The following is a 25,842-nucleotide window of genomic DNA, read 5'->3' on the forward strand; positions in this document are numbered from 1 at the left end:
AGATACTCTAACACTTCTGGCCAGTCACATACCAGACAGTGCTGGTGTAAAACTTTGAAGGATTTCTGCCTCTGCTTCCATTCAGCTGTAGGAGGCAGTTGAGCACTGCCAAGGGTTGGTCCAGTGTAAGGACAGCAGAAGGCTAGGGGCTTGAGTTACCACCAGTAGTATCAGAATAGTAGTAGTAAGGGTTTCAGTTTTGTATACTGCTCTGAAAGTGACTACGATGTACACTATAAAAGTTTTCATATTGGTAAGTGCCAGAACTTCCAGGGGAAGAGGCTTCAGCCTTGGTTAGGGCTTTTGAGCTTGCCAGGACTCTGTAGGATTTGGCAGCCACAAATATGCCTTTTATAAATCTCCAGTCTCTTCTCAGTCCAATCAAGTGAAACTATTGTGTACAATTAGTAAGTAGAACTTGTGATTGGTCATTGTAATAGTTACCTATAACATTGTAGCTGTTTTATTTAGGTTTCACACTTGTTCTTGCTTTCTGATTATATTTTTATTATTGTACTTTATACACACATTTGTATGTAATAAATGAGAGTTTATCGTAATAAAAGTGAATTGAATTTCCATTTCTTTTTTTAAAGAAGATAACAAACAGGAAGGTAAGTATGTTTTATTGCTTAAGGGTTTTTCTGTCCCATTCTGCAATGAACACCTGTAGTGGAACTATAGTTATACTTTAATGTAATAGTTAGCTTCATGGACTGTTAGGGTGGTAGAGCCCTGCTGTTTTTTTCAGAAAAAGTGAAGCTTTGCTTAAAAATGTATTCTGTCAGTATCTCTAGGCCTATTGCCAGTTTTGACATGCAGTTTTACTGATTTCTGGTTATGTGTTATTCATACATATCCTCAGGTTAAACTGCCCCATTTTGTAAAACATGATAAAACATAGTTAAAGGGGTTGGAAGAGGGCCAGTGGATTTGACATTGTTCCTTAAAGGATTTACAGAGTTAAGTCTTTAGTAGCAAGAGTACAATTGTTCTTGTTAGACACTGATAACAATACATTTTGCAGCTGTTTTTAGAAAACAAAATTTAAATTGTTTCCTTTCCTTTTTTCCCCTTATAGAATTTAAAACCCTAATACGACAGTGTATCTTAGCCTCCAAGGCACTTTGGATTGTGATTTTGAAAATGTTTGATGGAATCAATACTTTTGGACTTTAGATCCTAGGATGTGACACTTTTAATAATCTATTTTTCCTAAACAGGCATTGAGCACACTTTTTCCATATTTATCTATTTCTTTGTTCCATTATAAAGAAAAGTGTTGGCATATGTGTTAAAACAGAACTGTCACGCAGCTCTAGTTAGGAACCTCTCAGGTGATTTCTGAAGTTAAACAGAGTAAGTTCTTTTTTATTTAATCATAAGACTGTTTCTGTTTGAGCAGATACGTCAGTCACTGTAGAAGAACAAAGTTTAACAGTTTATCAGATGTGCCTTTCTATGCATACACAATGACTCTGGTAGCAGTGCCACAATTTCATGCAGCTGGAAGGAGAGTATCATCTTGTTTTATGCCTACTCCCAATAGAATCATAAATGAATATTATGACTGTATGCTTCTGAGAGGCAGAGACAGTTACTATATAAAAGTAAAACACACACAATTCTCACTACAAGGGGATCTTCTAGAAACAAACCTGACAACTAGGACACATTTGATGGTTTACAGATGCAATTAAAATGACAGCTGAATACGTATATTCTATGGTATGTTGTTATTTTAACGAGTCATTTATATTTTTAAAATTAACTGAGTACATGGCAACTAATATTAAGGAAATCAATTTCTAGTTCCCATTTGGTTTATTTATAACAAAAGAAATAAAATTGTATTCAGAGGAAGGCTACATTGTTGTATACCCCATAATACTTTTAGGGTATCTCTTTAACAGCTAGTAAGGATATCTGGACATGTAAATTATGGTTAAGCAGGGAAGTGGTAACAGCGAGTTTTTTTCACTCGCTATTGGGCAGTACTATTATACAAACCTATTCTGGGCACTTTTGTTCCCCCATTCCCTTCCGTCTTCCGTCTAATGGCATTCTACTTCCTGCTGGGCACTATTGTTTCTCCTTCTCCTCAGTAGGCACCAACATCAGGGTATTCCTTCTTCCATGTACACTAACACTGGGCATTTTTTTCTTTCCATCCATTACCCACTCAGGGCAATTTGTCATCTCACTGACCACCAACAATGGCCAGTTTTTCCTCCAACTAAAATAATATTTTTCCCCTGATCACCAACTCAGGCATTTTTTCTGTGACTGATCCAAGGGCATTCTTTCTTCCCATAAACTCTCAGATTTATGGTATTCTTTCCCACAGACCACTGTTTTTTTTCCCGAACACCTGGTAATGCTTTATTTTTTTACTACCGCTGACCAGCAATGTTAGGGATCCCATGACTACTCTTTATATTTTGTACAATATGTTGTTATATGGTCCTGACTACCACATTCTATGTGACATTTAGTACACATCTACTTTTTGTCTCTGCAAAGTTAGGCGCTTTGGTTTCCTTGAGGTTACCTACTGTTTGTTTCAAGGCAGCAAACATTTATTTGATGAGATAATCTGATTTTTTTTTTTTGGAGGCAAATATTCTACATTGGAATATTTAATAATGATTATAATGATGATAATGAAATAATATTAAAGCATATAAGGCTGTAATCTCTGTTTTAAACATATAAAGCTTGAGATGATCATCATATCTGACACATAGTAGATATCTTTCATACAGTAGAGATAAAACAGATAAGACCAAAAATGTGCTTTTTTATATTTGTGTAGTTTGTATATGACAAAATAACCTTAAAAATGACAGTTTGCTCCATTTGCAAAATATTTTCTGTTGGTAATGAACTTGGTTATGTAATTGTCAGTAAGATGAAACTGTAGAAATGCAATCTTGCTATGAAATTCCAGAGATATATGTTATTATGGACTTGCTGCAGAAATACCTGTTCTGTGTAGGGTATCAGCAGTTGAAATGAGCTTTGAGGTAGCTTAGCCAGCTGTCTTACAGCTTGTCAAACATCATATTAGTTGTTATGACAGCATTCTTTTTGAAATTCTTCAGTTTCATGCACAATCAGACTATCACTTCCAATTCGTTTGTTGGAAAGGTATAGGACAGGGGTCTGCAACCTCCGGCTCCGGAGCCGCATGCGGCTCTTCAGCCTCCTTGTTGTGGCTCCCCTCGGCTGCCACGGGGAGATCTCTGATGGGGGATCCCCTTCCTCCCAAGACACTGCGGAGGAGGGGGATTCCCTATCCGGTGTTCTAATGAAAAAAATCTACCAGTGAAATAAATCTACCACGGGGCGTGCACAAATGGGTGTGTACAATGACATCCCCCTCCTTTGAACCCCAATTCCTCTGGAATGGGGAGATGTACAAAACCAAAAATGTAGGTGCAAGTGGGGGACACCTGTGACTAACACCCCCTAAAATTTATTTGTTAGGCTATCATCAGAACATAAAGAACTCTGCCCATCAAAAAAATCTACCGTTACACATTGCTGGAGGCACCTGAACCCCAATTTCTCTGGAACAGGAAGGGGGTACAGGTGAACGAAATTAGAGGTGCAAGTACGGGACACCTGTGGCTAACACCTCCTAAAAATTCATAAAAACTCTGCCTATCAAAAAAACCTACCCTGTTACACATTGCTGGAAGCATCCAGCATCTGAACCCCAATTTCTCTGGAACGGGGGGAGGCGGTACAGGTGACCAAAATAGAGGTGCAAGTGGGGGAAACTTATGGCTAACACCACCTACAATTGAATCGCTAAGGCATCGTCAGAAAATAAAGAACTCTGCCCATCAAAATAATCTACCCTGTTACACATTGCTGGAGGCTTCTAGCACCTGAACCCCAATTACTCAAGATTGGGGGGTACAGGTGAACAAAATTAAAGCTGCAAATGAGGGACACCTGTGGCTAACACCCCTTAAAATTTCATCGCTAAGGCATCGTCAAAACATAAAGAACTCTGCCCATCAAAAAAAATCTACCCTGTTACGTTAGAAGCCTCCAGCTAATGTAACAGGATGATAAGTTAGAAGCTGGAGGCTTCTAGGGGCATAGTTCAGTGTTTAATTTATTTCAAAGTAGGCCTACACATGCACACTTGTTGTAACAGGTAAAATTAAAAAAATATTAAAACTTTTAAAAGTTTATAAATTGTGTTATTTTTTGCGGCTCCAGACTATTTTTCTTTAGTGGAAGAGGAGGCAAAATGGCTCTTTTGATTAGTAAAGGTTGCTGACCCCTGGTATAGGACATTAGGGTGCATGTAGTGCAATCCATTAATCTATTCCTTTATATATATAGGTATATATGGATGGGTCATGTGTATTTCTGTCTTACTAGGTACAATCACATGTCAATCATTCTTGAAGACTTGGGTTCTTTCTGCTACAATTATTTGCTAAAATAGAATACATACGATTTACTGCATCAGCACATTGAATTAGATTATAGTGCAGACAACATTATGAAAGCAAACTAAATACATTAGGCAAACAATTTCAAACATTTTACAAAAATCAAGGTTGAATATCCTGGCTAAGTTGAATTGCTTTTGCTGCTACATTGGGTCCTCAAAGAAAGAATAGGTAATTAGGGGTTTCAATAAATGTTAACCTTTAAAGAAGAAGAAAAAACTTGACATTGACTGTCTTCTGCTGTTGCTGTCTTATTCATAAGAGACAGTAAGTTGCTAAATAGACTTGATTCCCATTTGTGGCTTTTTAATGTGTCTATGACATAAGTAACTAAACAAAATAAACTAATCCTTGTCCTTTTTTTGCTCCTAACTAATGTCTAGCAGCCATTTTCTGGCAACATGTTGTGGATCTCAGCAATAAAAAACACACTCTGTATTGTGTTCCAATTTACTATGCTGTTCAATAAGTATACATGTTGATGATTGGAGAATCATGTAAATGTGGTTGGACCAATGCGATCAGAACCAATGCTGACATAAAAAGCACAGCAGACTGAGTCTCTGCCATGCTTCTGGGGAAGAGCTAATTGACTTTAGTTTGGAGCACCATTACTGAAAATAAAGCATATCATTTATATTTTATTCAGCCTGGCTTCATAGGAACATTAACAAATAAAGCAACAGTTGGGATTATTCTGTGCAAGAGATGTCACAGTGACTCCATCAATACTTTAGAAATAAGTTATGTTTTGGGAGTCTGGTTTTAAGCAGCGACAAAAATCATAAATACAAAGCAAATATCAGGGAAAATATCTGGCAAGGCAAGAGACTGACAAGTACAAGCTGTGATGGGCATACAAGAGGGATCTTTTTCTTTCTTAAATATAGGCACAACTGATTTATCCAAAGCTAGATGCAAATGTTTGGCAACAAGGTGCCATCATTTAGAAGAAAAAATGCGACGATGCTTTATCTAATATTATTTCTACAAGGTAACGTCTGCTTTTTCTGCTATACCAAAAGTTTATTATAAACAAAGGTGTAGACCATGCAAAATGTATTTTCAGTTACTAAATCTACTACAGTAATTCTACTAGTCTAAGTTACTAATCAAACCTGTTATAAACTTGAATAATTCCACTAGCAGGCCTGTGATGAAAAATGTAAAAGCAGAAAACCTTTGGCAAAAACTTAAATTTAGAACAGTGAGTGGATGCAAAGGTAGATGCAGCTAAAATGATAATCTATTTGTTTATTTACTTTACAAATATAGACTTTTTCTTGGCCCCCAAGCTAAGTTCTGGTCATTTGCCAGGCCATAACTCTCCAATAGTTGTAGGAATCTGGTTAGTAAAATTTGGTAAGAGACTCATCAATATTTTCCCCAATAAAATGGGTTTTTATTATTTGATACATCACAATAGGTGACTACTTCACTTTGGAAAATACTTATCCATGTTAAAACCTTAATTAGAGTAAGATCATGACATCTAAACAGGATTACTAGCAAAAATGCATTAGTAACTATATATATATATATATATATATATATATATATATATATATAAATATATGGCATAAAATTTCAAAGCTGAAATTTATTCTGCTTATATTTGGTCTTCCCTGTTTCCTCCTTCCTTGAGCCTTGTTGATCTCCGTTGAGTCTCCATGATTGAAATATTTTCAATCCAATGAATGAAAGAGGTGGGCCAGGGACAGAACGACTGGTGAGTAAATACCTTGATGAGGCTGGATGTGCGCAGTGAAGCCAGACTAAGCATTTCAGTGCAAAAGAGAATCTTGTTCAAATGTCTAAGACTAAAGATAAGGCTGGAGCTCAGTTTTAATAAATATAGACATCTATACTCCAAAGAGATTTAACTGGATTGGATAGCAGAAATTGGTCAGAGAAGCTTTATAGGCAAACCCATTAGAAGGAATATTTCATGTGTAAGGAGAAAGAGTGAAATAGAAACCCTGACCTTTATAAATAGGCCCCTGTGACTAATATATGATATATAGTGTGCTTTCCTATAATACATGCCCTTTATTAACATATGTCATATTCATTGTTATTGGCAGCCATAAAATTCATGTTATTTATGAGCAACCTGGGATAGGTGAATGTTCGGCATAAAATGCACTGCTGCATACTGTATCCAGAATGTTTTGCCTGTTGTGGTATACTATACAAAACTATACAACTTGTGCCAATAGTTGGTTCATTTCTACCTATATTAAAGTGTAGCTATTACCTTTAGTATTCTTTAATATAGGACTGATTTACAATGTCTGTTGGTTTTTATGTACTGTACTTGCATGCCCTTTGGGAAGGTTTCTACTCACATTCTGTTTAACCAATGGCAAGAAATTAGAAAATACATCTAGTGGGTACTGAGAGAGGAAAGATCAGCAAACTGTTGGCGATCTAATTTTGTGGAATGGTTATAGGAAGGTAAAGCACCATCAATGGCCAGCTGCTTCTTGATTATCCAATTAACAGGGTAACTTAAATAATTGATCAAGCTGTACTTCTTATAATATCTGCATGCATAGCCCTGTGTAAGTTTCATAAAAAATCTAAATATGCAGTTAAATTGTTCATTAATATATCACCATCACCCAAAAGACCTGCAATTGCTCAGCTAGCTTTTTGATCTTTACAGTTAGGCAGCAGAGCTAGTTCACTGACCTCATTTTTCTTAAATTCAGTTAGGCAGTTCACCTTCGCCACCACTTGCCCTCGCCCAGAGGCTGAATCGTGAAGGATAAAGACCAGATTATAAGAATATTATTCTTCATTATCATCCTGCAAGCATGTTGATTGAGTCAATCAGAGCTGTACAATGCTGACTTTCCCTCTCATTGCCTAAATTCTGCCCCTAGAAAAGCATTTATCAGGAAAGCTTGACTTACTTGCACTAGTTGCCTTTAAAAATACATAATGTTCATTGAATTATGTTTTATTAAATACATAACTGGATTTTATGATGTTTTATGTCTGTCTGGAGGTGTGCTTAGAAATGGTGAACACATAAAAAGCTCCCATGTGGTCCATCACTATCTGCCAAAACCTTTAAATAGGCCAGAAAACTCAATGGAAAATACAGAATATTTTATTTTTTGCATTTGCACCCCATATACATCTGTTCTGTCGAGAACTGTTCTTCTGCTCTGTTGAGAACAGGGTGCTAGATATGACCTTGGCTTCTTACCAATGGTTCTTTCAGACTTCTGGTCTGAACCACATAGTTGGCTGCTTCTGGGTACGTAGTAAACAGCTGATGTGCACCCAATGGCAAACCCCGTTTCTAGTGACCGAGTGTGTTTGTGTTGCCCTTGTGGTGAAGGTCTTCCTGCAGGGAAAAAAAGATAACCAGGCTACTACAATGATGTATTGCAACCACATGCAAGCATATGCACCAAATGGTTCCCAACAGCTCAGAGATTCACTTGAGTGGTTGGGAGCATGGTTGGGGTGCTGTGGTCATGCGGCAAAATGCTGCAGTTTACTGCACATCTGAAATTAACCTTAAATACCGGCAATGCTGAACTCCTTTTGATCTCTTATACAGTGTCCTTTGTTCATTTTGTACAGTACATTTCAATAGCTGTGATGAGTCCTATTTATATTTCACAGTTCATCCGTAGCCTTGATTATTTACTGTGAACTTCCTGACCGCGGCTGAATGTCAGACATATTTCTCATGGAATACATCTGCTGCAATGTACAAGCATTTCTTAGAGTCACTTGAACTTTTTATTTGATTTGTTGCAGAGACTGCATGTATAATGCATAGCCTAACATTAAATTAGTCTCTATTAGCAATTTTGTACTCTTGATATCTCAAGCTGATACCAGACTATGGTAGGATCGTTAATCAGTACTTCACAGTTCTCCAAGCACACAGGTCTGTGCAGCTAGTTTTAAATCACATTTGCATAACCATCAACTGATATACATTCTTTTTAGAATAAGTCGCTGATATTTGAAAATTAAAGGTGTACACCAAACATGAATTTTTGCCATTTAAGCCGACACTGTCTATGCAGTCTGTTTACATATCATCTGTTCAACTCAATTTGGTTCTGTGTTCCACATGGCTCTGTAGATCATAGGAGTAGTCCTCAGGTGTAAGAGACAGCCTTTCACCATATATTTTTTTTCCTAATGTCATTAGGGAAGCAATCTTCACTTTTACCTGTAAGCCTATTTGTAGATTGTTGAAATATTCTCAGAGCAGTAAAACTTCCAGGTGTAATAGGGGATCCTAACCCAAAGGTATTACTTTAGGCATCAAAGCACGCATGCTTATGGGTTCCAGTAAAGCAGGGCCCGATGAAATCATTTAAAGTCCTACATGATTGGGTGAAAGGATCAGAAGTGGTTAAAGGAATACCGGTAAGTGTTTTCATAGTAATTCCCATTAGGTGGGATGAGTTGGAGTCTTCCATTGGAATCCTGTAGGAAGTAACTGAATACCTTCAGTTGAACGTGGGGAGGTGTCAGTTGAACTCTTGCCTACCCACTATCCCTAATTATAATGCTGGATATTTTGAAGTCATACCAAAATTGTGTGGGTTGTAAGGTCCCTGAGGTGGTAATCGTGAACATGGAAGTTGACATGGCCCACCGAGGTGTGGCATCGCTCTTGGGCAATTAGTAGGTCATGGCCTGCTTTAATTTGAAGGATAATATATCTGTTGTCTATAGGAATTGTATTACACCCAAAGGCTTACAGAAATGGTTACTGAAGATAGTGTTGGCTTGTGAAAAGAGGTGTCTCTATGGACCTTTGATCCATTTTAGTTATGCATTGCCATTGGTTATAAAATGTCTGTTAAAGGGGGTGCTAGGGTTGTTAGCATACCCATGCATTATTATTAGATACCTCCATCTGAGCTACTCTAGCCATGGCATTTAGGTCATGATGTGTGTTGAGGCCCAAACAAGACTGGGACTGCATGAAAATTCACCATGCATGAATTTTAATGCACTGCAAACACATTTATATAGATCAAATTAGACCTTACAAAAGGACTCATCTTTTACCTCCCAAAATTTGAGCACATCATTTAAACAAAAGCATGAGAATGCATGTAAACGCATGAATACATTTAAGAAAAATGCATGAAGATGGAATTGCATGCATGTAGCTAGCCTTTTATTTTTTTTTCTGCATTTTCAATAGAATGACTGCATGTATGCTCCAGTGCATGTTCCCAATCCTGGAAAATGTTAAAATGCCCAAAACAAAATATTATAAAATGCATTTTGCAATGTAAGACTTTAAATTACTTTCATACACCTAACATCGGAGGTAGTATCAGTAGCACCGGAGTATTATTAGTATGTGCCATTTGGGCATTGACGTCAAAGGTATGTAACCTGCATGAAGGAAAAAATTATTGGCATGTAGAATGTGTGTTGTTACTGACATGAACTTGCTTGAATGGAGAATGTATGGAGGGGATGTACAATGCTAGTTACTACAATTGTGTTAATTTTAACATATTTAGAGATACACAAAACATACTTAAGAAGAACCAATAATATTATTAGTACCAATTTCTATGTCATGGTTCATACTCTATTTGCTTAGTATGATAGCCAATCCTCTGGCACAACACACACCAATCAAAAGGTGTGTGGTTATATTGTGTGATTGTCACATATATTTCATGGCATGCTAGAACATGTGTGGACTGAAATGTACATCCTCTGTATGTATTGAACAGCATGATGACATGCATGGGTAGAATACTTGATATGCATGACTGCAAAGACACTATAGGGTATCAGCCTAGCCTTACGTTTGGTTTGGAGAGCCATAGTAGATTATAGGCCCATATTGGGTGGCTGCTGTGGGTTCTGAATCCAGGGGTACCCATGAAGAGCTAAAATATTCTGCATTTCTTTTCTTAATTCTTTTCATAGTAAGCCTAGGTCATCTTTGCAGCAATATAAATTGCTTTGATTTAATATTATTCACATTCTATATAGGCTATATTACCAGCTGGAGCAATGCTCAATATAAATCAGTCTGGATATAAGTGCATCAGTTCTGAATATTAAAGACTGACCACAGTTCTATGAACACCACCATCACAGCTTTTGTAAACATTTTTAATGAGGTTTTAATGAATCGCCATTATGTTGTGCTCTTCAATAGTTTCGTTTGAAAAAAGCACCTGATGATGATCAATATCCCTTCCTGAAATCATTGATTTATGTTATCAATCCCCATTATATGTATATGTCAGCTCATAAGATACTATTCAAAATGTAAACACTACATGCAGAAATGTTTCAGTGTCTAAATCAAAAGACATAGACTCTTATGCATGATCCAATTAAACTGACCAGGGGCCATCATTCGAAAATATCCTGAGGCCGATGGTACAATAGAGAGTGTACTATATTCTAGCCCAGGGATGTCCCCTGGGCTGTGATAGAGGAGTTTGTAAAATTGTAATTGGCATATGTATTATTGTGGTCTGAGATGTACGCTGAGCACCTCATATTGTACAAACTGATCAATATTGAGGATTGATCCTGCTGGTGTTATAAACATGAAAATAACGTAAAGCCAAAAGCACACATGTAATGCAATTTATACTGTGAGTTATATAGACTTTTTATGGGCAATATGGTTGTTCATGATATATATATTATATATATATATATATATCATAATCTTCAAAATACACAGTCATAAAGCCTCAAAACACATGGTTTGTTCAAAGGATTTCCAGACTACAGTTTGGATTTCACTGGTCTTCACCCATTTTCTCCAGCACCAGAAAACAAAATGAAAGAGAGTTTTCCCTGTCAATGGATCACTGTCAGCATAGCTCAGTAAAGTAACAAATTTCAGCCTTCTGGCTAGGTTTTAGAAGATTTAAGTCTGTCTTTTTTTGTTGGCTTGTTACAGCTCAGCCTCCCTTTATCTCTAACACACACTCTCCCAGAGGTAGCAATCCAACTGACTTAAATTACCTACTCAGCTGGGTGAAAACATGGTCCACAGGATTGGGAACCTACCCTACCATGCTCATGTGGATCCCCAGTTAAGCCCCAGTTTTTTTTTTCTTTGGCCTGGGTATAGATCCAAAGGCCCAACTCCAGCCAAACAAAATTGAGGAATTATAAGTACTTAGCTTTGTATTCCCATGTGGCCTTGTTGGGATTGGATAGATGACACAAACATTCCCCAGTGCTCAGTCCAGCCTAGACAGGGATTTAGGATTTGCAAAACCTTTATGATGAAAAGGCAGATAAAACTGATTCCATTAGGGGTAAAATTCAGGCTTGAGCCAATGATGGGTTCATGATAAACTTCCGCTATTCCACATTTGCTGTTGGAAACTTAGAAAGGACAAACTTTTCTTCAAAAAGATTTTCTCTTCTGGACTAATATTCTTAGACTAAAAGGATTTAATGTGTCCAGGCTATTTTCTCTTGTGAGTTAATGTTCCTGGGCTATTTTCTTTTCTCATTGAATGCTCTTAGGCTATAGGGTTGAATGTTCTTATTCTTTTTACCTTCTGAATTAGTGTTTTTTTAGGCTATAGCATTGAATATTCATAGGCATGTTCACTTTGCTTTAAATGTTCCTGGGCTGTTTTCTTTTAGGATTGAATGGTCATAGAGTATTTTATTTTCAGGAGTGAATGATGGATAGAAAACAGACCCCTCTAAACATTCACTTAGAGGAGATAACACCATAAGAACATTTGATCCTTTATGTGGAAGATTCATTGCCCATAGACTTCAGTGTGGGTAAACTCACAGGGTTTGTCAAATTTCAAGGAACTTTCACAGATGTCTTCATGAACCAAACTTGGGCATGTTTGCCCATCCCTATGGCCAGTGTATTTAGTGGTAGTAGTGGATTTCCTCTGCTTTTTGTCTTGGAAGAGACCTTTGTCAACCAACACAAATTTACTGAACACTAAATAGTTTCTCTGCATTTTTTCTAAATGAAAAAAGGACTTGAAAAAAGTCCTTTAGATAACACCTGATGTTCCCGACCAGCAGGTTTGCCAGATATCTTCTCACTATTGTTGAGGGCCTCCATGAAGTCCTTAAAGGACCATCCACAATAGTCTGTATCTTCTCCACTATGCCACTCATTCATGTAGTGTAATGTGGCTGGGCACACAAATCACAACCAACTCCAGGGTAGCTTTTCAACAAACTTTATTTTGTAATCCAGGTACAGGCCGAGGTCAAAACACAAAAGATCAATCTGATAAGCGAGGTACAAAGGGATGAAGCAGAAGGTGTAGTCAGGGACAATCCAAAGTCTGGGCAGGCAGAGTTCATGCAAAGTCAATAATCAGACCGGGTCACTGCTGGTAAAGAATCTGAGCTGATGACAAGACAACAAAGGTCAAAAAGGTAATCCAACATACAACGCACCCTAGCACACTGTAACATATAGGCTATAACGGGCAAGGGTGGTAATGACAGGGTCTCATTAAATGGGCAGAGTGCCCAATCACATTGCGCCGGCTGGCGCTATTGGATTGGAAGAAACATACTGAATAATGAATCCCCTGCGGCCGATTTGGCCACAGGAAATTCAAACTATACATGCCCTGCACTGCGGATGCCTCCCCTCCAGGGGGTACAAGAGGCTGGCATGGTAGTATGAGCGCCTCTTACAGCAGGACCCCTGGGCTGGGTTGTGCACGCCTGCAGGAATGCTGAGGGCGCATGCAGCACTGTGCACATCTACCACCAGAGAGTACAGACATGTTGCAGCCTGTGATCGCTGGGGTCAACGCGGGTGTGGACGACGCGGGATCGCTAGTGTGGTAAGCACCTTACATGTAGTGACTGTAAGTAAACCGTTGAGTTGTAAGTTTTTTGGTAAATATTATTATCTGACTTGACTTATAGTAGTTGTTAGGATATACAGAGGTCAGCATTCCCAAAAGCTAGTGGTTGTCAGGGGTTTTTCTTTTCTCTGACCACCACCAACGTGAAAACCTTGATCACTTTATATCATAGCAATACATTTTGCTTTATGTCATCTTGTAGAAATAAAGTAAATAAGATGTTTGTCCCATTTTTACAATTGAATAGAAACACTACTTAGAAGATAGATTGTGCTGAACGTGTTTCAAAAATGTAATTGTTTAGTACACCAGGGGGGATTAGGTGTTGCACAAGCAATCAAGATTAGGAATAGCATGATTTCCAAGGGATAGAATAAATCTTTATGTACTTGTTCATGACCATCAAAAAATGGAAAATTGTTAACAAGAACCAGGTTTGCTAGAATCACTCAATTTGAAGACAACCATTTATCTGTATTAAAGTAACATTGTAGCTAATGTATCCTGATTTGTTTTTATTATTTTTTAATCTGATCAGTTATAGGAAGTGAGCACATATATGATGGAAATGTCTAGGGTATTTACACGGGTGCAGAAATCATGATATTGGATATTTATGTATCTTTGCCATGAAGCCTATATATATAGACATACAACCCTAGCTATCATTACTCTGAAAAGGCATTTAATAGATTTCTTCTGTGGGAGTACTGGTTGTTTTTAAACACTTTCCAAAGTAATATCTTAATTAGAAATATTATATTTTATGATAATCTTTGAATTACACATTACATTATTAATGGTAATAAAATTCTTTTGCACAGTTTTTGAAAACTATTGTTTATGTTTAGAGAACATTAATTAAAAGAAGTCTAGTCCCTGGAAAATGATTCATTAATTCTTTTTCTCTATCAGTATTGAATGCATATTCATAATACTTATATCTTTTACAGTATTGAGTATTATGCCAGATATAGTAGAGTAGGAAATAATATAACAGGGAATCCTGCCAATAGAAGGGGCAGTACTCCATTTTCTTGCAGGGATCAGGTAGAGGTGGATAAAAAGAGGACCTTCTGTGGGACTAATTTGAAATTATTGATACATTTGGCTTAACAGAAAAGTAACATACACCAAGCCATCACCTATACTCTACTGGCTCAGCAGTCTAGGAATTAAGCTTAGTATTCCCTATTAGCCATATTTCCAGAATTTCCACTGTTATCAATGGCTTAAACAGCGGAGGAAGCAGGGAAGAGTATATGTGAGAATCAGAAGAGTGGTATGGGATCCCTTTACAGTCGACACTGACAGCCACTTCGATAGTCACAGGTACCCTTTTCCCCCCCACTCATAGGCCATAGCTGTAGGGTAGGGGGGGTCCAGTAGCCAATCTAACGTTTTGCTGATTACCCCTAAGTTGATTTGCCCCATATCCCTAAGGCTGCACATTCTCTTCTGTTTTACTAATGGAGATACCGGTCTTCATTGCCCTACTAATGGGGATACCAGCCTTGCTTGTGTGCAGAGCTAGAAGTTTGAAGGTTGTGGTAGGGTACATTTTCCCCAATATTTTACTAATAATAACAAAAAAAAAGTAAAATTGACCATTAGGTTTCTAAGAACACAAATTCAGCACCATAGACATTAAATTTCCAGAGCCCATGTGCAATGCAATGACAAGCTGTTCATCCTGGTGTACATGCAAAATTAACGGTTCATTGGGTTTGTAGTGATTGTGCAGTAAATGTCACATTTTCTAGGTTTCAGCTGAACGACAACTTAGTAAGCAACATTTTTAATAGAAGAACAGGCTTTGGGGAAAGTTATTTTACCTACCAAACATGAAGGTAAACCTGACCAGTGAATGGGCTTGACTTGTTAGTCACGAGTCTCTCCAGTGATCTTTTTTTATAAAAGTATCCTGAGACACAGATCAGCCAGAACTAAAGAGTTGCTTTGCTCTGTGTGATAAAAAATAGAACCAAATACTTGTTGACAAGACAAATTAAATATGGTCCATGGAGAGAATATTATAACTTTAATTTTGTTTAGTTTTTTTTTACTGTTGAGCCTATTTTAAAGCGAATTAATTTTGCTGTTATTGACCCTTAATATATTCGGTGAAACGTGTGGTTTGAATTGCATAGTCATTCTTTCAAATGCTGGTTATTCCTCCTTTCCCCTGCTATGAAAATAAATTTTACTGTATAAGCAGAAGGAAATCTGACCGTATTGAATATTGACTTCTGCTTTAATCATATTCAGCATCCTCCTGTAAGTAGGTAAACCAATATATTTCCACCCCATTGTATTAGCACTGTCGTTACCTGCTATATTTCCTTTCAATCAATAAAAAAAACACAACAGCCATTATTTCCATTAAAAATAGAATTATGTATGTAATATTGACGAGTACAAAATAAGACCTGCAATGTTACTAGTAGATCAGACCATTCTCAATTGCTTGCTTCTTTCTCAATCATTCCAGCTCAGGCTTGATAAAATAGAAAGAGATAAAGTAATTTATGGTTAATTAGGGCTATCCCTAATGGCTGATTTTTGCTTGGCCGCTGAAGACTGAATTTGAGAAATCTCAGTACGAATTAGATAATATATATTATGATCTTTTATTTAATTGTGCTTAAAGTTACCAGTTAAAGGAGAAGCCCAGCAAGTTTTATTTTAATTTAAGGGTTTGCAAAACAGAACCTAATTATTAAATATTAGGTTAGAACTTTATTGTCTCTAACGGGCAATTTAAAATTGAAAATGAATGCTACCTTCTACTGGACACTGCAGTAATATTCCATATTGTGGCTTGAATTTTAGAGTACATTCATAACACATAGACTATGATGCCCAGCTTGTTGTGTGTATCATGTTGTTTATGATGGAAAGGCCATTCATATCATTCGGACAAGTCAAATGACTAGGCTGTCCGCCATCCTTTTTTTTCATGTTTTTGTTGGACAAGCCTACTGCTTTTATTTATGGAAACCTAAATATCAAAGTATAAACAACATTTACAGATTGTAACCAACATATGGCAATATACTAACATGTGCTGTAGTGCACCAAGCCACCCAAAAGGCTGCATGCACAATTTCTGGTCCATTGTGGTGCATTCTGCAGCTAAAGCTAATGAATGGGCAGCCCTAACACCATGCACATTGATCTGGTAATAAACATGCATTTATTGCTACTACAGCAGACTGGAATGGTGTGACTAGGCCCTAAGTAAATACCGCAAAACAGAGAGTTTCAGTTTTGGTGTCATTGGCTTTAATGTTTAAAGGGTGTGGGGCAGAATCAGCTCTACTTAGTTACTTAGTTAAGTTGAAAAAAGACATTAGGTCCATTAGGTTCAACCACTAGGGAAATAAACGTATCCTAGATAAAAACCCCACAGACATAGTTGATACAGAGGAAGGTAAAAAAAAAACCCTGGTTCAATTTGCTCCAACAGGGGAAAACATTCCTTTCTGATCATGTGGGGCTGATGTTCCCTGGATCTTTACTTTAAAACTTTAATACCTAGTTATATTCTGTGCTTTTATAGAAGAATCCAGTGATATGACCAAGATAACTGACCCAAATTAGACACTTCTCCCCTACACCTTCAACTGAATTTTTGCAAGGAAACATACAGAGATACCGAGATTGTAGAAACCAAAAAAAGTTTCCTTTCTCCTTTTCATTCTTTCCCCTTTGGTGGTCTGTATTAGTTGGAAAGTAGATCTGCATATTAAACAGTTCTCCCATCTGCCAACAACACTTTTATACATGGTCCAGCAAATTGAGGGTTCTGTGGCCTCTAACGAATACTACACTGGGTGGACTAATGACTTATTCATTGGCACAGGACTATTCTGCATGCATCTTGTACGTTGGGTGCATAGATATTCATAGACATCTCTCACTCTCTAGTTCTGCATTTAGTTTGGGCACTGAATTACAATATCTTGCTGCCACAAAGTCAAGAAAGCAATTATGAAGTTTAATCTTGGAAATACTACTGTTCTACTGTTATGGGTCAAGTTGTCTGGATGGTCAACAGACTCATTAGGGAATGCTATTTCACTGATATACAGTATGGGGCCTTGGAGACTCAGCAAGGAAGACAGCCAGCGAAGGTCCTCTTCCCTAGCCCATACCCCTGGTGCCTGCAGTGTCTGGTAGTACGTAAATGTATTACAAAAAAATGAATAGATAGGAAGGGCCTTCATATGGACAGGAGTCCTATGGGGACTTTCTCAAAAGATAGGTTATAGAGAAAGTCAAGAATGGCAATGTAAAATGACAATACGCATCAAGAACGCAATGGTTTGCCAACAGGGCTCTTTACGTGTAGATGTCCTTTCTTTATGCTGGAGTGCTTGCTACTATTACCTTGTTTTTATTTTTTACACTTGTAATATCCCCATATTATGCTGTAATGCACAAATTTAGTTTTTTTTTGCCTATAATAATCTTAAAGTTCATAATTATTATCAAAAATCATTCCAATGCATAAGGATATGTGTAGGATACAATGTTACAAAACTATCTACCCCGGGTCTCAAAAAAGACCACTGGAAAGCAATTCTGGAAAACAATTTTATTCTGTTTTGACAATATTTAATTTATATGGCTTATGACTATATATTTTCTTGCTTGTGAGTCTTTCTGAGAAGGTATTGTCATAAGTCACACCCTCACTACTTTTACATATTTAATTTTGCCTCCAGAAATCCCACTTTTCTATACTATTCTTCATGTGTTTGTAATATTCATTGTATACAATAAGCAGAATTCACTAATGCACCTCCCATCACCTTACAGTTTACTGCCCAATCATTCTGAGTATATTATCCAATACAGCATAACTTGGACATATATAAAAGTTGGGCCCCCTCTATTTGTCAGATAAATACAACAGTCCAGAGCCTTTAATAGACCCAATAAGGCTGAAGAGACTATTTTATAAACTATTTTCCACTGGAACTCATGCAGGTCTGCCCTATGAGGGACCTCCAGTCTGGCAAGCAGCACCTCAAAGTTGGAACGCATAGACCTGCAGTCAGTCCCAGTGGTCACCAAATCCATATGCAGCCATATTTAGAGGGCCAATTGGCAGAGCAGATATATGATACTTATAGATAATGTTTACAACAAGAGGAAGCATATGTTAGTTACTTTAGAACAATGGAAGCAAGATTATGAAGAGCACACCTACTCTGTGTGACACAATGAAGCCTACAAGAAAGTCACAATATATTTACGAAAAAACAAAAAAAGTTAATTCGCAATTGTTTTTAAATCTATTCAAGTGACTACAAAGGTGAGATCTCTCCATCAAAATTACAATTACAATTGTTATCAATTAGATCTCAGAAACACAACCTTACAGGTTACTAAGTACCAAGACAGAACAATTTAGTAGCTTTTTCATAAGAAGCAGGGGAATAACTTATTTGCATTTTTTTTTTGCAATTACACAATTACATGAGCAAAGATGCTGATTAAAAATGACATTTTGAAAGAGTCACAACAGTTTTGGAGGCTTCGTTTGGAGGAAAGAGGCTTGAAAAAAAATGCAAACATTACCAATCTAGCTGCTTATTAAAATGTCAGGAAGGAATGTGATTTGCTTAACGCACATAATAAGAACATATTTAAGCAAGGCTCCCGTACGGCCCTACAGTATGATTATGATATCATTTCATTTAGTACAGGAGAGTAATTACTAACAGCCATTTGAGAGAACTTCTTGTCATCCCACTTTTAACCTATTAGTATAAGCGTAAGATTTCAGAACTGTGTTTTGTAAAATGCTAAAAAGAAATGCTGAAACATTTTATGAGATATTATATAGTATTTGTAAAAAGTATCACTTGTTTGTACTGGTGAACTCACTTTTAATGGCATAGATCAGTGTTTCTCAAGCAGAGTTCTGTTGGACCCTAAGGTTCCTCCAGAGGTTGCTAGAGGTTTCTTGAGCAGTTTTGCCACTCGGGTCACTTTACCTGGGTGACATTTCTTCCTCTGGCCAGCAATGTAAGAGGTATTCCTCCCGCTGACCACCTCACTAATGTACTGTGAGCTGTGGATATGGTAATTTTTGCAGGGGTTTCTTAAGACCTGATCATTATTTTGAGGGTTCGGTTAGTTAAACAAGGTGATGGAAACAGTGGGGTCTTTTTGGTTTACTTTGACACTAAGGTTGCTGCAGATTTGTAAAAGTACTCCTTTGGACTGAGATCTGGTGACTAAGGTGGCCATTTAGTTACAGTGAACTGATTGCCACGTTCAAGAAACCAGTTTGTGATGATTCAAGCTTTGTGACATGGCACGTTATCCCTTTGGAAGTATTCATCAGAACACAATGGGTACAATGTGGTCAAAAAGGGAGAGAGATGGTCAGAAATAATACTATGGTGGACTGTGGCAAGGATGGATTCATGATTTTTTATTGTTGATGCCATATAAATCTGCCATACGAATGTTGCAGCAGAAATCAAGACACATCAGACTAGAGAAAATTATTTCAATCTTCTCGTCTAATTTTGGTGATCCCGTGCAAATAAGAGCCCTAGATGTCAGTTTTTAGCGACAGGAGTGGCATCCAGTATGGTCTAGGGATGAGCCAGAATGCCTCTGGCATTCTCGCAAAAATTTCCTCGAAGTCCCGATGGGTCCGCAAAATTTCATCGAAACCATCGGAAATCACTATAGGAGGATTACCGGGGCTGCATTCATAAATACAGCCATGGGCATCCTCCTATCAGTGAGCAATCCCCGGGCACTACAGGTCAGAATGAGAGCAAGCCCTCATTCTGACCTGTGGTGCCTGGAGATCTCTCACTGAGAGGAGGGTTCTCAAGGCTCCATTCAGCCGCCACACTCCTCCTCTCAGAGTGAGTCATGAAGCTTGCATTTATAAATGAACGTGGCCATGGGAAAAATCAGAGGATTTTTCCCAAGCTGCATTCATTCATGAGCAGCCAGCCGTTAGACTGACACTGTGTTCCTGGATAGAGAAACTCTATCCAGGAACACATAGTACGGGGCTGCAACAGCTATCAGGGTAACGAAGCTGACAGCTCCGCTCAACTAATTTGTCTTGCAGGTCCCAAAAATTTGGTCTCGCTGGACGAATTTACAAAGGCTGTTCCCGCCTACATTTTTGGTAAGCGAGAACGGCCCAATTCACCACGAGACCGAATTTATTAAATTCGCTCCCTCATCCCTAGTATGGTCAACTGCTGAAGCCCATCTTCTTCAACTGCTTGGTTTGTTGTGCATTCAGAGATGCATTTCTGCGTACCTCGTTGTATGACATCAATCAGCTTAGCCATTCTGGTCTGACCTCCAGCACCAGCAAAGACTTTTCACCCAGGAAACTTCCGCTAAATGGATATTTTGATCCCCAATTTTATACAGTATTGTCAGCTCACTACAAGAAGTTAGGAGTTTAGTGAATTTCTGTATTAACAAGTATAAGCTTTAGAAATTATAAAGAGACAAAACATAGCTAAATGTGCATGTATGTAGAAATAAACTGAATATTTTTTTACTTGTACAATTACTTTAGGTATATGGTTTCTATATACTGCAGCACAGAAATCCAAATTAATACAGCTTTTCTATTTTCAGTCTTGCATTCTTTTTTTTGAATGTTTAATCCTTTATCTTTTTCGACCTTTGTACCAGTTTCAGATTTTTCATTTGTCTGTGTACTTCTCTGTCGCTCCCTCCGCTGAGAACAGTTATTTTGAACACACTTGTGTTGTTTTCTTTTTTTTTACTTCTTTAATTTGAGGCCAACTCTTCAGCTGAGGATGACATTCCAGGTCATCTTCAAGAGAAATCCCAGTACTTTTCTAAATGTTAGAAAGAAATGCTCAGACGATCTGTTTTTCAGCCATCAGCACACGAGAGCCACGTTTTCATCTGGAACAAGTTTCATAAAAAATTAATGTTCAGTTTAACTAGAAATCATTTTTCTATAAAATTATAGAGGTTCTTGAATTTGTTCTAATATAATGAATATTTTAAAGCCCAATGTTGAAATCTATTGACAGATGGCCCCGTGTGGGGCTGACTGCGAGAAAAATGATTTTTTTCAGCTACGGTCCTACATTTTGGAAGATCCGTTGAAAAGAAATCTCATCTATCTTACATCTGAAATTCATAAAGTAAATTGAGTTTTATCCTCAGTGTAATTATATGGAATGCGTGATCTGGTGCATGACAGTACCAGACAGTATCAACTCATCTGATTCTTAGAAAAAAAAATGCATTGCCCACAATAGCCAGTCAATTCAACTTTCCAGAAGAGGTTAAAGAATCAAAAGCGACATCTGAGTGATATGTATGAGCAACATGGATCCAGTTTTATTCCTAAATCAGCAAGCTTTAATTATCTCAACTGGTCATTATACATTTTATTGACAAAAATTGCATTTATCCCTACTTTCTAGAAATTGAATATTTAGTTTATATATGGATTTGTCTCAGCATAGTTTTAGGTTTGTTGCCAGAGACAAACGATATGATGTTTGGCGTGTACAGCAGTCACAAGACATTGCTCATATATGTCATATGAATGAATGAATGAAGCATAGCACTGGGCTCACAGCTTGATGTTCACATTAGTATCCAGCTTTGAGTCTTTGGGCCTGATTTATTAAAGCTCTTCAAGGCTGGAGAAGATACATTTTCATCAGTGAACCTGGGTAATCCAGCAAACCCAGAATGGAATTCTTAAAAGTCATTTGATATTTTTTAGCAAATGTTTTCAATCCTGGACCAAAGCCATTCCAGGTTTGCTGGATCACTGATCAAAGTGTATCTTCTTCAGCCTTGGAGAGCTTTAACAAATCAGGTCCATTGTTTTAGGAATGGTACATAGCACTCTCAGACCTTATCAGAATGGTTAGCCCTTATGTTCTGGAGATGTGTTATTGGGTAGGCCTGCGTAGCGTGGCAAGAGAAAACTAAGCAGGACAGAAAACACTCCACAAAAACTTTTTATTTTATTTTTTTTATGATTTGATTGTTTAAGCAGTTGATTTTTCGGATTTATGTATATTTTAATATTAATTATAAACTCTCCTTTTCATAATTTATTGTTTAAATTTACTCGCAAACCACAGTACTCATAAAAAACCTGACTTCATTATCTAACCTTGTATTTTTTAAGTATCATTTTTTGGCAGGAGTAATAATACTGTTAGAATTTTATAATAAGAACTCAATTACAATGTCATAGTAACATGAAATTACACATATTGTTCTGCAGAAGCTAGTGATTGATTCTCTAGGTTAGGTTTTGCTTTGTTATGTCTGTTAAGGAATAACATCTCTCTCACATACTTGAACTGTGCTGCTTTAGTGCTTTCTTTTTCTGTGCTTCATCCATTTCTTATTCTATACTAAAAGGTATTTGTGGGCTGTTCAGGTGCTCGAATTCAACATGATTTTCCAAAAATGCTAAATTCATTTTTACTTTTCTTGTGTTTGGCCACAAGAACAGTTGTGGATAGGTGTGCTTTTATGTCCAGTTGCTGTTTGTGTTTTCAAAACCAACCAGGATCCTTTAGGCATGTGCAAAAGTAAGGAATATGTAATATACAATAAAACCTATAGAGAGAAGAAGTCAATGTAACACAGAATATACCAGATAAAGTGTAGTGTAATATAAAACATATTATTTTAGGAATCAAAAGTATATTTACAGCATGTATACCAGTAGCAAAATACCCACATTGACAGTAATAAAGTGCCCTATTACATTGGTGCCAAGAGTGCCCCTATCATGTTTGTGGTCATTCAGAGAGAAATAAGTCATTGATGTTTATTAGGCTACTTAAGGGCACAAAAGCTTTATGCCCTATGCTAGAAGCTCTGCTACTGCCTGTGTCAGCTATGAAATAGGCAGATGTCATGGGACAGAATTTCTATATCTAGATCTTGTGTGTGCCCTATCTAGTGAATGATCCTATTTTTAAGGATACCAGTCTGAAGATTCTATCATAGCACTTTGGTTTGACATTATGAGAAATCCAGCACAGGTGAATATATATCTTAAAGCGGAACTAAACTAAAAAATAAAAAATTCCAGATCCATCAATCCATGTTTCTTTGTTTTGGGTCCTGCATTGTCCCGGTATCCTTCTTTGGCCTGAAGAAAGCGCTGGGCGCCGACGTCTTCCCCGGTCTTCTTTCTTCATACCTCACGGCGCATGCGTGAGATCGCCATCATTTTTCTCCCATTAAAGAAAAGGCTCCTTCTGCACATGCCTGATCTTGGAGCTTGCCAGGAACAGCCAGGCTCTGCACTCCCATTCAGTCTTGAAGACAAAAAAGGGAGGTGCTGCATTCTTTTTTTTTAAAATAAGGCTGTTGCACTTTTAAAAAAAAGGCAATTTTTACTTTATATAAAAGTCTTCCCTTTTATGTAAAGTATACATTTTGAGTTTAGGTCCACTTTAAAGCCAACCTAGGTCGTGGCCTAGGGTGCCATGATAACGAGGAGTGGCATTTGTTGGGCTCTACCCAGCATAGTGTGTCGCCTTGTTATACATAACTGTCTGCTTCTAATACTTGAACCCAAAAATAGCTGACCTACACGTGGGTCAATTACCTTCCTAAAATCCCAATTTCTCACATGTCGGGGTTTAAAGAAAATTAGCAGCTACCCTTCAACTGACAGGATGCATAGTATGGTACATGTAGCTTCTTTGTTCAGAAGTAATGAGCAGGTAGCAATATTTGACTGACCAGCACTGTATGAGTTTTTTTGTATCTTTTATGCCGCCAGGAGGGCACAAACTTCCAACCTAGGGGAGAAAGAAATATAAATTCGGCCCTGATGTTTGCCATTGATTTGTGCAACTGTGAAAGGTTAAAACCGTCCTACCTAACTTTACAAACATCACTAAATGAACATTTTGTTTATGTAAAAAGTTTTAAAAATATTCATGGGTGATAATGTAAAAAATGAATCTGTCAACTGTAAATCAAGGCTTGTAGAACATACTGAAGAACACGGCCATGTAAAACATAGATTTCCTATCCAATAATTTCATAAAAATCTGCAATTGTTATTACCCTGTCTCCCTGCCTACAATGACAGCTGACAAACTGGCTATACAGCAAAGTTACATAAATGTCAAATACTTTTTTTCTTTACAGGTTAGGGTATTATTACCAACCTAGTTCTGAATTTTATTTGCAGCTCTTTAGAAATGTTCAACTGTCCGTGAATTATATTTGACTAAGCAGATAAAATTCCTGCTGAATTTATGTACTGTGTTTTTGCTTACATTATATAAAATCTGCAATAGCAGTTAAATGATTGTGCACACTATCGCAGTATAGTGCGATTAATGGCAACAAGAAATTATCTGTTTTTATTGGTCTATAAATTTTACACTGCTGAAAGTTGGAGTGTGATTGCTAGGTCAGTGGATATTGCCTATTCTGCATCATATTCTTGAATTATTTTATTTAGTAAAACAATATTCATAAGCTACAGACTGAGAAAAAGCACAGGTATTGGCATTTCTAGCAGACAATGGGTATTTGAGAACAATAAGCCTTAAAGAGAAAATTTCATTATCAAAGGGTGGCTATGATACTCTTGAAATGTAGGTATATTGATACCTTACCTGTAATAGTCAAGTTATTTGGATTTCAGGCTGTACATACATACTTCTACCCAAACTTTCTATACGACTTTCCTACTTCTAGTTTTAAAACAGTACCCCAGGAAAACAGCAAAATACATGTTTGGAAGCTATTTTTTGACAGTGATCACCAATTCTCACCATGCAGTCCTCATATTTCTTTTAAACCGCTCCTGGACAGAAGAGGCATTTTGATGCCTTGTCTTTTTTTTTTAGCTTCAGTTAACCACTACAGGTTGGTCTTCTCCCTGCCCCTAGCCTATGACTAGACAGTAAAGAGCAGCTATTATCAACCAGGGTTCCATGATACCCTAGGAGTTCTTCAGAGACTGCTAGGGGTTCATTGAACTTTGGCTGATTGACCACCCATGTAATGGTAACCTCATGGCTAATGCCACTTGGCACCACCAGTAGCATGACACTAAATCTATTTTAGTTATCACTAAGGAGAACCTTCCTTCCAATGACTACCATTGTAACCATTGATCTCATATAGTTTTACTTTTTACTTACCTACTAAATTTTTAAGGGGCTCTTCTGGGGTATAAAGGTTGAGAAAGGCTTGTAAAGAAGAAGCAGCTTACTGATTGGACATTCTGCTTCTTACTAAACTCCTGTCAGCATACTTTCTAACAACAACCACAGTTTACGTTTGCTGTACAGGGAATTGACCAAAGCTGATATCAAGACCATTTTTTTTCACAACTACATGGAAGCAGCCATTAGCATTTTTCTTTATATTTTCTGGTTGATTTTATTAAGTTTTGCTCTGTTCATTGAACATTCTAATGCCCAGAGTAAGACACCAAGGAAACTATTTAAAAAACAGGGAATCAGATATTC

The sequence above is a fragment of the Pyxicephalus adspersus genome, chromosome 11 (genome assembly GCF_032062135.1).
Source record: "Pyxicephalus adspersus chromosome 11, UCB_Pads_2.0, whole genome shotgun sequence".
Classification (NCBI taxonomy): domain Eukaryota; kingdom Metazoa; phylum Chordata; class Amphibia; order Anura; family Pyxicephalidae; genus Pyxicephalus; species Pyxicephalus adspersus.